The sequence below is a fragment of the Sus scrofa genome, chromosome 9 (assembly GCF_000003025.6).
Source record: "Sus scrofa isolate TJ Tabasco breed Duroc chromosome 9, Sscrofa11.1, whole genome shotgun sequence".
NCBI classification, from domain to species: Eukaryota; Metazoa; Chordata; class Mammalia; order Artiodactyla; family Suidae; genus Sus; species Sus scrofa.
In genome coordinates this window covers 55,883,836-55,896,498 of record NC_010451.4, presented here as the reverse complement: position 1 = coordinate 55,896,498, position 12,663 = coordinate 55,883,836, and positions in this window count along the sequence as shown.

Here is a 12,663-nt window from a genome sequence, read left to right as displayed (position 1 = left end):
ACACAAGAGTCAGCCAAGCACCTGCAGAGCTCTGGGGAGGGAAGGATTTAGACTGGATCTGATTGACTCTAAATGGTGGAGGAACTCAGAAATAGAGAACCACCAGCAAGGATATCTTGAGAAGGATGGAAATGCTGGGTGAGTAGTTAGAACAAGCCTTTGAGGTCCCCTCCCAGCCCTGAGGTTGTATGGCGTTTGGGAAGTCCTAAGGATTGATGGCTGATGCCATCTAGTGGTTCTTGAGGAGCCACCTGCTCTGCTGGAGCATCTTCTTCCTCCCCTGCCAGGCCCTGCCCGCTCCTGAGGATTCCAGGAGCACTTAGAATTAAATCCCAGTAGCACTTAGAATGAAATCAACCAGGCCTGAAGGAGCTGACTGCCTTCTCCTCCCCCTCTCCCAGTACAGTTAGACTTTTTCTTATTCCCGTTCCTTGCACAAGCCTTGCTCTCCACTGAGAATGCCCTTGTCACGGGAGCCCGTGTCCCTGACCTGAGCCGAGTTCTCAGGCCATTAGAGAGCCTCCCCTCATGGCCCAGTTCCAGGTCACCGGGTCACCTCACCCTCTTAATTCTCTAAATGGCATTTATTATTCAGAGAGTGCATGTATTGGTTTGTCCATAAGTTGTCTGCATCTCTTCGCTAGTGTTTAAGACCTAGAAGCGCCTGACACACCGTACCTATGCAGAGAGGTTTGTTGAATAAGTGTCTGGATAAATAATGTTTAAGAAAGAGATCATTAGAGTTCCCATCGTGGCTCAGTGGTTAGCAAACCTGATTAGCATCCATGAGGACACGGGTTCGATCCCTGGCCTCACTCAGTGGGTTAAGGATCCAGCATTGCCGTGACCTATGGTATAGGCCGCAGGTGTGGCTTGGATCCCACGTTGGTGTGACTGTGGTGTAGGCCAGCGGCTACAGCTCCGATTTGACCCCTAGCCTGGGAACCTCCATATGCCCTAAAAATACAAAAAGAGCAAGAAAGAAAGAAAGAGAGAGAGAGGTTATGGAAACAATAACTTTAGAAAACTTTATTTTAGGAGATCCTGTTGTGGCTCAGTGGTTAATGAACCCGACTAGCACCCATGAGGACTCAGGTTCAATCACAGGCCTCACTCAGTGGGTTAAGGATCTGCCGTTGCCGTGAGCTGTGGTGTAGGTCAAAGACTCTGCTCAGATCTGATGCGGCTGTGCCATAGGCCGGCAGCTGTAGCTCCGATTGGACCCTTAGCCTGGGAACTTCCATATGCCGCAGGTGCGGCCCTAAAAAGACAAAAAAAAAAAAGAAAAGAAAAGAAAAGAAAGCTTTATTTTGCCCACGCCTTGTCCTGCCGGGAAGGGCTGCCTCTGTAACCACAGAGCATCTCCACACACTGAGAGCTGAGCTTCCCAGGGCCTACAGAGCAGGGTTTTGAAGAGGCCACCAGATGGTGCTGGTGACACACTTGTTACTCACCAGCATCCTGTTCCCTGCTGGGCCTCCCCACTGTGTTCCATAGGCCGCTGCTTTCTCGCTCCTCTTTTCTCACCCCCATCAGGGAGAGCACTTCATGGGCCCTGACTTGGCAACAGGCAGCTGGGAGCTGATATGAGGAGCCCTGAAAACAGGAGGGTAAGGTTTGAGCTGTGACGCTCAGCACTTAGATAAAAAAAAGCCAAGAACTCTAGCGAGGGGTTGCTTTCATTATGAGACTCCCTAATTTCTCTTTTTTGTTTTTTTGTTTTTTTTTGTCTTTTTGCTATTTCTTTGGGCCGCTCCTGTGGCATATGGAGGTTCCCAGGCTAGGGGTCTAATCGGAGCTGTAGCCGCCAGCCTATGCCAGAGCCACAGCAACGCGGGATCCGAGCCGCATCTGCAACCTACACCACAGCTCACGGCAACGCCGGATCGTTAACCCACTGAGCAAGGGCAGGGACCGAACCCGCAACTTCATGGTTCCTAGTCGGATTCGTTAACCACTGAGCCACGACGGGAACTCCCATATCTAATATTTTCTGTGTAGTTATTAACTCCTCCTCGGCCTCTGCCGCAGAACTAAAACTTCCTCTCAGTATGGCTCAAGGCTTCAGATAAGCTCTCAGGTTTTCCTTTTTGGAGGCAGAAACTGGGTGCTCTCCCTGGCCTTCCCTCCTCCCACTGGGCTCTAGGGTGGTGGTTCTTTGGGTGCTGCTCAGCTGGGCAACTCTGGGGAACCCCTGACCTCTCTCCCGGGGAGAATCCCTCGCTTCCGGGATTCTATCTTCCTGCCTTATTTTATTTTATTTTATTTTTGTTTTGTTTTGTTTTTTAAGGGCCACACCTGCAGCATATGGAATTTCCCAGGCTAGGGGTTGAATCGGAGCTACAGATGCCAGCCACAGCCACAGCCACAGCAATGCCAGATCCAAGCCGCATCTTCAACCTACACCACAGCTCACAGCAACACCAGATCCTTAACCCACTGAGCAGGGACAGGAATTGAACCTGTGTCCTCACGGATGCTAGTCAGATTGGTTTCCGCTGAGCCATGACGGGTACTCCTACTGCGACACTTTTTGATGGTTTGGATTACTATGAAATTCTACTCTGAAAATCAGTTCCCCTTATGTTAGATGATGTTGCTTTTTGTCTTCTGGGCAAATCTAGCTATTGAGAAGTCTGCCATCATTCTGTTACTTGATCCTTACGTGGGAACTCTGTTCCTTTTTGCAATCTTTTATCATCTCCTTTTTCCTGGTTTTCTGAAATGTAATGATGACGTACCTTGATGGGAGTCTTTTCTTACTAATCGTGCTGAGCACTCAGTGGCCCTTTGAATCAGGAAACATGTAGTCTTCAGTTCTGAGAATCTTTTGTTTTTTTTGTTTTTTTTTTTTTTTTTGGTTTGTTTGTTTGTCTTTTCGCCTTTTCTAGGGCCGCTCCCACGGCGCATGGAGGCTCCCAGGCTAGGGGTCTAATTGGAGCTGTAGCCACAGGCCTGCGCCAGAGCCACAGCAACTCGGGATCCGAGCCGAGCTCACCGGGATCCGACCTGTACCACAGCTCATGGCAACGCCGGATCCTTAACCCGCTGAACAATGCCAGGGACCGAACCCGCAACTTCATGGTTCCTAGTGGGATTCATTAACCACTGCGCCATGACGGGAACTCCCAATTCTGAGAATCTTTATTTGATACCTCCTTCTTGTTTATCTTTCCAAATACCTGTTACCTAGATATTGGAGCTTCTGGATTTTTTTTTTTTTTTTTTTTTTTTGTCTTTTTGCTATTTCTTGGGCCGCTCCCACGGCATATGGAGGTTCCCAGGCTAGGGGTCTAATTGGAGCTGTAGCTGTCAGCCTACGCCAGAGCCACAGCAACGTGGGATCCGAGCCGCGTCTGTGACCTATACCACAACTCATGGCAACGCTGGATTGTTAACCCACTGAGCAAGGGCAGGGATTGAACCTGCAACCTCATGGTTCCTAGTCGGATTCGTTAACCACTGAGCCATGACGGGAACTCCCTGGATTTTTTTAAAAAATTATTTATTTATTTGTGGTTTTTGCCACACTCTTGGTATGAGAAGTTCCTGGGCCAGGGATCGAACGAACCCATGCCACAGCAGTGACAATGCTGGACCCTTAATCCCCAAGCCACCAGGGAACTCCTGGAGCTTCTAGATTGCCTTTAATGTCTTCTCTTTTCTATTGTCTATCTCTGACATTTCGTTTTACTTTGTGGGACAGTTACTCACTTAAAAATTAACTCATTAAAATAAGGATTAATTTTTAATTTTTTATTGAACTTTACAATTCTATATTTTTGGTTTCCAAGAGTAAATTTTTGTTCTTTTCTTTCTTTTTTTTTTTTTTTGAGCATTAAAGTTCAGTGTTTTTTTTTTTTTAATTTTCCCATTATCACTGGTTTACAGTGTTCTGGCAATTTTCTGCTGTACAGCAAGGTGACCCAGTCACAATTTTATGTTCTTTTAATGTTCCTTTCTTTTATATCTTTTAGTTCTTATTTAGTGGAGCCAGGCAGGACCCAGCTCTCTGAAATATTAGAGGTTTTTCTTGTTTTTCTTCTGTCCCCATGTTCCATTTCCCCTTCCATATCATCTTTGTTTATTTTTGTTTCCCTCCCTTAGGTTGTGACTTCTCTCACTTTTGGGACAATCCATGGCTACCACGCGTGAATGAATGATATGCACACGCTGATGGGAGGATATGGAGGCTGTGTTGAGGGGAGGCTAGTTGGCCAGGGAAGCAACGCAGTTGGCAGAAGAGTGGCCCCTCAGAGACGTCCATGTTCTAATCCCTGGGACTGTGGACATGCTAGGATCCTTGGCAAAGGGGAATTAAGGGGACAAAACAGCTGATCTTCAGATAGAAATATTCTCTGTGGGCCCAATGTAATCACAAGAATCCTAAAAGTGGAACAAGGAGGCAGAGGAAGAGAGTGAGTGAAAGAGATGTGACAACAGAAGCAAGGTTGGAGGGAGGCTGGGTGAGAAGGACTCAACTCCCCTTTGCTGGCTTTGGTGATGGAGGAAGGGTCCATGAGCCAAGGGATGGAGGCAGCCTCCAGAAGCCAGAAAAGGCAAGAGAATTCATTCTCCCCTAGAGACTCTAGAAAGGAACACATGCCTGCTGGCAACTCAGTTTTAGCCCAGGGAGACCCAGGTCAGACTCCTGAACTTCAGAATAGCAAGACAGTAAATGTGTATTTTGTGTGTGTGTGTTTTATTAAAGTATAGTTGATTGTGCCAATTTCTACAGAAGAGCAAAGTGACCCAGTCGTACATAGATATACATTTCCTTTCTTTTTCTTTTCTTTCTTTCTTTCTTTTTCTTTTTAGGACTGCATCCACGGCCTATGGAGGCTCCAAGGCTAGGGGTCTAATCGGAGCTACAGCTGCCAGCCTACACCAAAACTACAGCCACTTGAGATCTGAGCCACATCTGTGATGTACACCGCAGCTCACAGCAACACCAGATCCTTAACCCACTGAGCGAGGCCAGGGATTGAACCTGAGACCTCATGGTTCCTAGTCGGATTCGTTTCCGCTGTGCCACAACGGGAACTCCTACATTTCCTTTTTCATACTATCTTTCTTCATGGTCTATCCTGAGAGACTGGATATAGTTCCCTGTACTGCACAGTAGGACCTCATTGCTTTTCCATTTCAAATGTAAAAACGTGTCTTCTAAGCCTCTAAGTTTTTGGTAATTTGTTGCAACAGCCATAGAAACCTAATACAAAACCCACCCACTTAGCTGGGGGTGACAAATGTTACAGGGGGTAGGAAAAGTCGAAATAGCCAAGGAAATGTTCTTGAGACTTTCACTGGGGGGAGGGACAGGAGGTCTCTGGACTTCAGCTCCGTCCGTGGTGCCTACCACGTCCATCTGGAGAATTCTGCTGCCTTCTTAATTGCCCCAAGGGCTGTTGGAGAGGAATTTAGGGGTTCCTAGCCTAATCCTGGACTCACCTGACTTCTTAAAATGTTTTACACAGCTTGCCTCAGGCCTAGCCTTGCTCTAAAGGAAAAAGCAAGGGTACATGTGTGCAGCCTCCTTAATTGTTTGTCTTCGTTTGGGCGAAGAGGCAGCCAAGATACTGAGCAGTCCCCTAGCTATAACCCCGCCACGTTTCCCTATGTTTCTTAAGGGTTTGGATTAGGGGACAAAGTTTGCAGGCTTTTCCGTCCTGAATCATCAAGCTTTTAGATTATAAAGGGCTGGCAACCTGACTGCGATTGGGAATAGGCAGGGCCAGCTTTCTCACAGCCCAGCAGCTATAGCAGGTCTAAAGCCATGTCCTGTGGCTCATTTCACTCTCTTAATGATATGTTTTGAGGAACAAAGTCTTAATTTGAATGTAGTCAGATTTATCAATTTTTCAGTTTATGGTTAGTCAAGTTTATGTCCTGTTTAAAAAGTCCTTCCCGGAATTCCCATCGTGGCTCAGCAGTTAATGAATCCAACTAGTATCCATGAGGATGCAGGTTTGATCCCTGGCCTCCCTCAGTGGATTAAGGATCCGGCATTGCTGTGAGTTGTGGTGTAGGTCACAGACGCAGCTCGGATCCCATGTTGCTGTGACTGTGGTGTAGGCTGGGAGTTGTAGCTCTGATTCGACTCCTAGCCTGGGAACTTGCATATTCCATGGCTGCAGCCCTAAAAAGACCAAAAAGATTAAAAAACGACCAAATAAAAAGCACTTCCCTACCACTAGGTGACACATTTAGAAGCCTTCTTGTTTGATTTTTTATACCATGACTCACAATCTAGCTGGAATTGGTTTTTCCATGTAATGTGGGATGGGGGTCAACTTAGTATTTTCATTGTTTCTGTATGGATACCCACTGGTCTAACACCAATTACCGAAAAAAATTCTGCTTTCCCCAAAGTTAATCAATGCCATATTTTTTTATAAGTCAAATGTTCAGATGCTCTTTTAGATTTACCCATATTTATCATTTCCACTGCTCATTCTTTACTGTGTCTTTGAACTTCTGGGTGGGATCTCTCCACACTGCAACCCAGGTGCCATGTGTAGTGTGCCCACAGCCAGCTCTTCTAGCATCAACAGGTGTACCCAGAGGAGAAGTGGCCCCAGCTGCTGTGCCCACTTCTCTGGGGTTTTGGTCTCTCTCCTAGATAACTCCCCATAACTCACCATGATCTTGTTAGCTTACTATTAAAAGCTAACAATGCCTGTGAGAGCTGTTTTTATCTACCTTTGATATTTGTTCTCAGCTGGAGGGTTGTTCTAAATTACTGAATCTCCATTACCAAGAGAGAAGTCAGAGGGACCAACCTTAATTCTTTAGCATTTCATATTGGACATTTCCAGTGGGCAGGGTGTGTATCTGAGAATATCTTTGATGGAAAGAGAGAGAGAAGAGGGGAGCATTCACTCTGCTGGCACAAGAATTTAAGGTTACTCTGACCCACAATCAGCCTTCAGTTACAGCCCTTCTGTTCAGAGACTGGCTCAAATAAGAAGTTGTTTTGGGTTTTTTTTTTTAAAGGCTCTTAAAACTATGGATTCCATAGGGTCCTTTCAAAATGAATCATGTCTATATGGATGCATGTCTCTTGAGGTTATAAAAATGCATTTAAACATCGTGGCACAGCGGAAACAAATCCGACTAGGAACCATGAGGTTGCAGGTTCGATCCCTGGCCTTGCTCAGTGGGTTAAGGATCCAGCATTGCAGTGAGCCGTAGTGTAGGTCGCAGACACGGCTCGGATCCCACGTTGCTGTGGCTCTGGCCTAGGCCGGCAGCTGTAGCTCCAATTAGACCCCTAGCCTGGGAACCACCATATGCTGCGGGGGCAGCCCTAAAAAGACAAAAAGACAAAAATAAAACTAAAAATAAAAGAGAAATAAATACCAAGCCTAACACATACTTTAGATTTAGATTTCCCCACTCAAGCTATTTGGAAAATAACTGAAAAATATTTGTGTGACTAAAAAAGCTCTCGCAGGCTCCCCTTCATTACCTGACTCATTCATTAAAAATGCATCAATGGATTTTTCACTGCTTTCCTGTGCTAAGGCTCTAAATATTAGGGGCATGTACTTCTTAGCCTCAGAGAATTTATAATGTAGTTAAACCAGAGAAGTGAAAACCATCTCCAGTGATAAATATTCATAGGACGATGTAATGAAATGTACATATATTATAGAACCTAATAGCAAGAGAGAACATTTATGAGTTATTCTGCCTCACCAATTATTTATCATCAACCCGCATGGCAGTTCCTGGTTGCTGACTACCTTGGGCTTCCTCTAAGAAAATGAAAAGTAACTGTGTCATCTAATCAGCTTCTACTTATTAGTAGTCACTAGGACCTATGAACGAGAAGGGGTATAAAGTAATAGACAAGAGAGCAGGTGCAGGAGTTAGACTACCTGGTTGTGAGTTCTTACGTGAGTGTCTGGTTGGATGACCCTGGTTAAGTCATTTGACCTCCCTATCCCTCTGCTTACCCTTCAGTAAAATAGGGGTGAGTGTACCAACTTCATAGTGTGCTTGGGCAGAACAAATAGGTTGAGATCGATAATGCACTTAGAGCCAGTTCTGGGCATGGTAGAGCGCTCGGTCTAAGTTATTTTTCTTAATGTGCAATCATTTAAAAGTTAAACATTTACTTGGGGGAAGTGAAGTATAAATAGGAAAATACTTTGTGAATTATTGGCAACAACAGACACATAAAGATGCCAAAGGGGAAATCCATTTTTCTCCCAGCCAAGAGACGTTTAAACAAATATCCATTCTGTCCCCCATCAAAGGTGAGGTGTAGAAAAGTAATTTCCACTGTGTCCTTCCAAAATATCTTTTCTTTCTTTCTTTCTTTTTTTTTTTAGGGCCGCACCCACGGCATATGGAAGTTCCCAGGCTAGGGGTCAAATCGGAGCCATAGCCACCAGCCTATGGCACAGCTATAGCCACAGCAACTAGGGATCCAAGCCATGTCTTAGACCTATGCTGCAGCTCCTGGCGATGCCAGATCCTTAACCCACTGAGCAGGGCCAGGGATTGAACCCATATCCTCATGGATACTAGTTGGGTTCATTACAGCTGAGCCTCAAAGGGAACTTCCAACATATCTTCTCGATTTTTCTTACACCTGAAAGAATTGGCTGATGAATTGACAGAACATTGTAAATCAACTATAATATAAAAAAATTTGGGGAGTTCCCATCATGGCTCAGTGGTTAACGAATCCAACTAGAAACCATGAGGTTGTGGGTTGGATCCCTGGCCTTGCTCAGTGGGTTAAGGATCCGGCGTTGCCGTGAGCTGTGGTGTAGGTTGCAGATGCAGCTCGGGTCGGATCCTGCGTTGCTGTGGTTGTGGCTTAGGCGGGCGGCTATAGCTCCAGATTAGACCCCTAGCCTGGGAACCTCCACATGCCACGGGAGCGGCCCTAGAAATGACAAAAAGACAAAATAATAATAATAATAATATTTTTTAATTTAATTAAAAAAAACAATTGGCTGCTGGCCTTTCTTACAGAAGGCACTTTTACTGAAACTTCCTCTGTTTGCAGCAACAGAGCCTTGGTGAAGAGCGTTCACATTCGTCTGCTTCACTTGAACTCTGGCTGATGATACAGCCATTCTCCTGTCCATCTCACCCTCTCTCCTGCCCCAGCTAGAACATTTAACACTGGTTGTTTCGTTTATCTCATTAAATGTGTTAAATAGCCTGGGATAATACTTGAATTGTATTTACCAGTCACTACCTACCCAGACATTCTTGTCTTGTTAAACTTTAAATTACTTTCTCTAATAATAAGCCCCATTCTTTGGGAAATTTTTTTCTGCCTAGCCCTTTGCCATTAATATTCCCGAACGTTTTGTCCCCAGGCTTTTTCTCTGCTCTCACGTTCTTCCTGAGAAATCACACCCATACCAGGGATTTCTTCCCCTACCTGCTCGTATCTTTGGTTCAGCACTTCCTCCTGAGCCCAGACTTCCACCCAACCTCTTGCTGGATCGTGCCCCTCAAAGGCCCCCCAATCTCAGTACCTCTAAAGCAACTAAGAATTTTCCTCCCCAAATTACACATCTTTCGAAACCTTCTACTTATCCTTTCTAGACACAATCGTTCAAGCCAGAAACGCCACAGCTGACCTCTTCATACAGCTGCGGCCCCACTGCTGGTGGCTCAGTTCTCACCCAGAATATTATCATAACCACTGTCTGGCCTCTTAAAAAAATGTCCTATAAAGTGACCAATCAGATTATGCCATTCCTCGGCTTGGGTTCTTTTTTTTTTTTTTTTTTGGTCTTTTGTCTTTTTTTTTGTTGTTGTTGTTGTTATTGTTGCTATTTCTTGGGCCGCTCCCGAGGCATATGGAGGTTCCCAGGCTAGGGGTCTAATCGGAGCTGTAGCCACCGGCCTACGCCAGAGCCACAGCAACGCGGGATCCGAGCCACGTCTGCAACCTACACCACAGCTCACGGCAACGCCGGATCGTTAACCCACTGAGCAATGGCAGGGAACAAACCCGCAACCTCATGGTTCCTAGTCGGATTCGTTAACCACTGCGCCACGACGGGAACTCCGGCTTGGGTTCTTGAATGAACCTTTCAGTCAATCGTGCCACTGTCTTCAAACTAAGGTGTGCATGAGGACTGCCCAGGCATCTTAGGAATATGTGGAGTCCTGGGCCCACTATGAAGAGTCAAAGCCAGTAGACCTGGGATGGAGCTGAAGAATAACACTGAGGAGTTCCTGTTGTGGCACAGTGGTAACGAACCTGATGAGCATCCATGAGGATGCAGGTTTGATTCCTGGCCTCGCTCAGTGGGCTAAGGATCCAGTGTGACTGTGAGCTGTGGTTCAGGTCAGACATGGCTTGGATCTGGCATTGCTGTGGCTGTGACGTAGGCCAGCAGCTGCAGCTCTGAATCGACCCCTAGTCTGGAAATCTCCATATGCTTTAGGTGGGGCCCTAAAAAGCAAAAAGAAAGAAAGGAAGGGAAGGAAGAAGGAGGAAAGAGAGGAGTTCCCATCCTGGCTCAGTGGTTAACAAATCTGACTAGGAATCATGAGGTTGCAGGTTCTATCCCTGGCCTTGCTCAGTGGGTTAATGATCCGGCGTTGCCATGAGCTGTGGTGTAGGTCGCAGATGCGGCTTGCATCCCGTGTTGCTGTGGCTCTGGTGTAGGCCGGTGGCTACAGCTCCGATTAGACCCCTAGCCTGGGAACCTCCATATGCCATGGGAGTGGCCCAAGAAATGGCAAAAAGACCAAAAAAAAAAAGAAGTAGAAGAAGAAAGAAAGGAAGGAAGGAGGAGAGAGAGAGAGGAAGAAAGGAAGGAAGAAAGAAAAAGAGTAAGAAGAAAGAATAACACTGGTGTAGCCAGTGTGCCATTTGGAGAAGCACGGCTCGGCAGACAGCCCCAACCCCTTGACGTGGCACATGTGCTCATAACTTTCTGGCAGGTAGTCACCTCTCTAAGCTCACTCGGGTCTGTCCTCCCAATCATTCTTAAAACCGAGCATTCAGGGACAAGGCCCAGGCCAGCATTAGGCCAGGAGCCCGGGAATGCCTGGGTCTTGGCCTGCCACGCACTCACTCTTGCTTTGAAGATCTAGCAGAGGGAGCTCTACTTCCAAGCTGTAATTGGCAAATAGGAGAAAAGTATCACATGATTCATAGATCAGACTATGTGGATACCTTGAGTTCATGGTTTTCTTACAAAAATGGAACTGCTGCGCCTTCCTGAGCCGAGGATAGAGGGAAGGAAGAAAGAGGCCTCGCGCATCATCAACTGTCAACAGCACCTGCATCTCGAAAGCCACCCTGAACTCATTTGCTCACCTGGTGAGCAAGGCCTGTCTGTGCCGGGCAGGCAGGAATCTCAGGGCAGAGGATGATGGATGAGTCTGTCCAAGGAGAGAGCCTTTTAAATGTGTGCTTCTTGCCTGGGAGCTCAAAGTTGAAGGCATGTACTACTTGTGGCTACAGTCTTTTTCTTTTTTTTTTTTTTTTTTTGCCTTTTAGGGCAGCACCCTGGACATATGGAAGTTCCCAGGCTAGGGGTCGAATGAGAGCTACAGCTGCCAGTCTATGCCACAGCCACAGCAACACAGGATCGGAGCCGTGTCTGCGACCTATACCATAGCCACAGCCATGCTGGATTGGAACTGCATCTGCGATCTATACTGCAGCTTGTGTCAACGCCAGATCCTTAACCCACTGAGTGAGACCAGGGATCAAACCCAAGTCCTCATGGATACTAGTTGGGTTCGTTATCGCTGAGCCACAATGGAAACTCTCGTTGCTACAATCTTTAAGCCACAGTGACTGCTCCCTGGTAAAGTCTGGCTAAGTAATTCTCTGTGCTTTGGAAGGGAGGATGAGGGAAAGTCAGAAAGTCTGGGCAGAGGGACGATGGAAGCAGAGCCACTTGCAGACAGAGCTCCACACTCCTCACTGGCACAGACTCTTCAGGATACCAGAAAGAAAACATATTTGGGCAAAAGCCATTCTTTGCAAAATTATAACTCTTTTTTTTTTTTTTTTTGGTTTTTAGGGCCACACCTGAGGCATATGGAGGTTCCCAGGCTAGGGGTGGAATCAGAGCTACAGCTGCCATCCTACACCACAGCCACAGCAACATGGGATCCGAGCCACGTCTGTGAACTACACCACAGCTCACAGCAACACCGGATCTTTAACACACTGAGCGAGGCCAGGGAACCAATCCTCATGGTTCCTAGTGGGATTTGTTTCTGCTGAGCCATGATGGGAATTCCTGCAAAATTATAACTTCTGATTTAGGCAGGGGATAAGGAAAGATGAATTACATCTTTCAGAGACCATAAAGGGATTTTAAAGAAGAAAAAGGGGTTATTTCTCAGTCTAAGTTGTCTCATTTGGTCTGATTAAGAGCCCCAGGATTTCTATCCAGTGAGAGTGTTCACGTCAGGGGTTGGAAATTCTCTTTGTGGCTCAGTGGTAAAGAACCCGACTGGTATCCATGAGGATGTGGGTTCGATCCCTGGCCTTGATCAGTGGGTTAAGGATCTGGTGCTGCCATGAGCTGTGGGGTAGGTCACAGACAAGGCTCAGATCCCACATTGCTGTGGCTGTGGTGCAGGCCAGCAGCTGTAGCTCTGATTCCACCCCTAGCCTGGGAACCTCCATATGCTATGGGTGCAGCCCTACAAAGC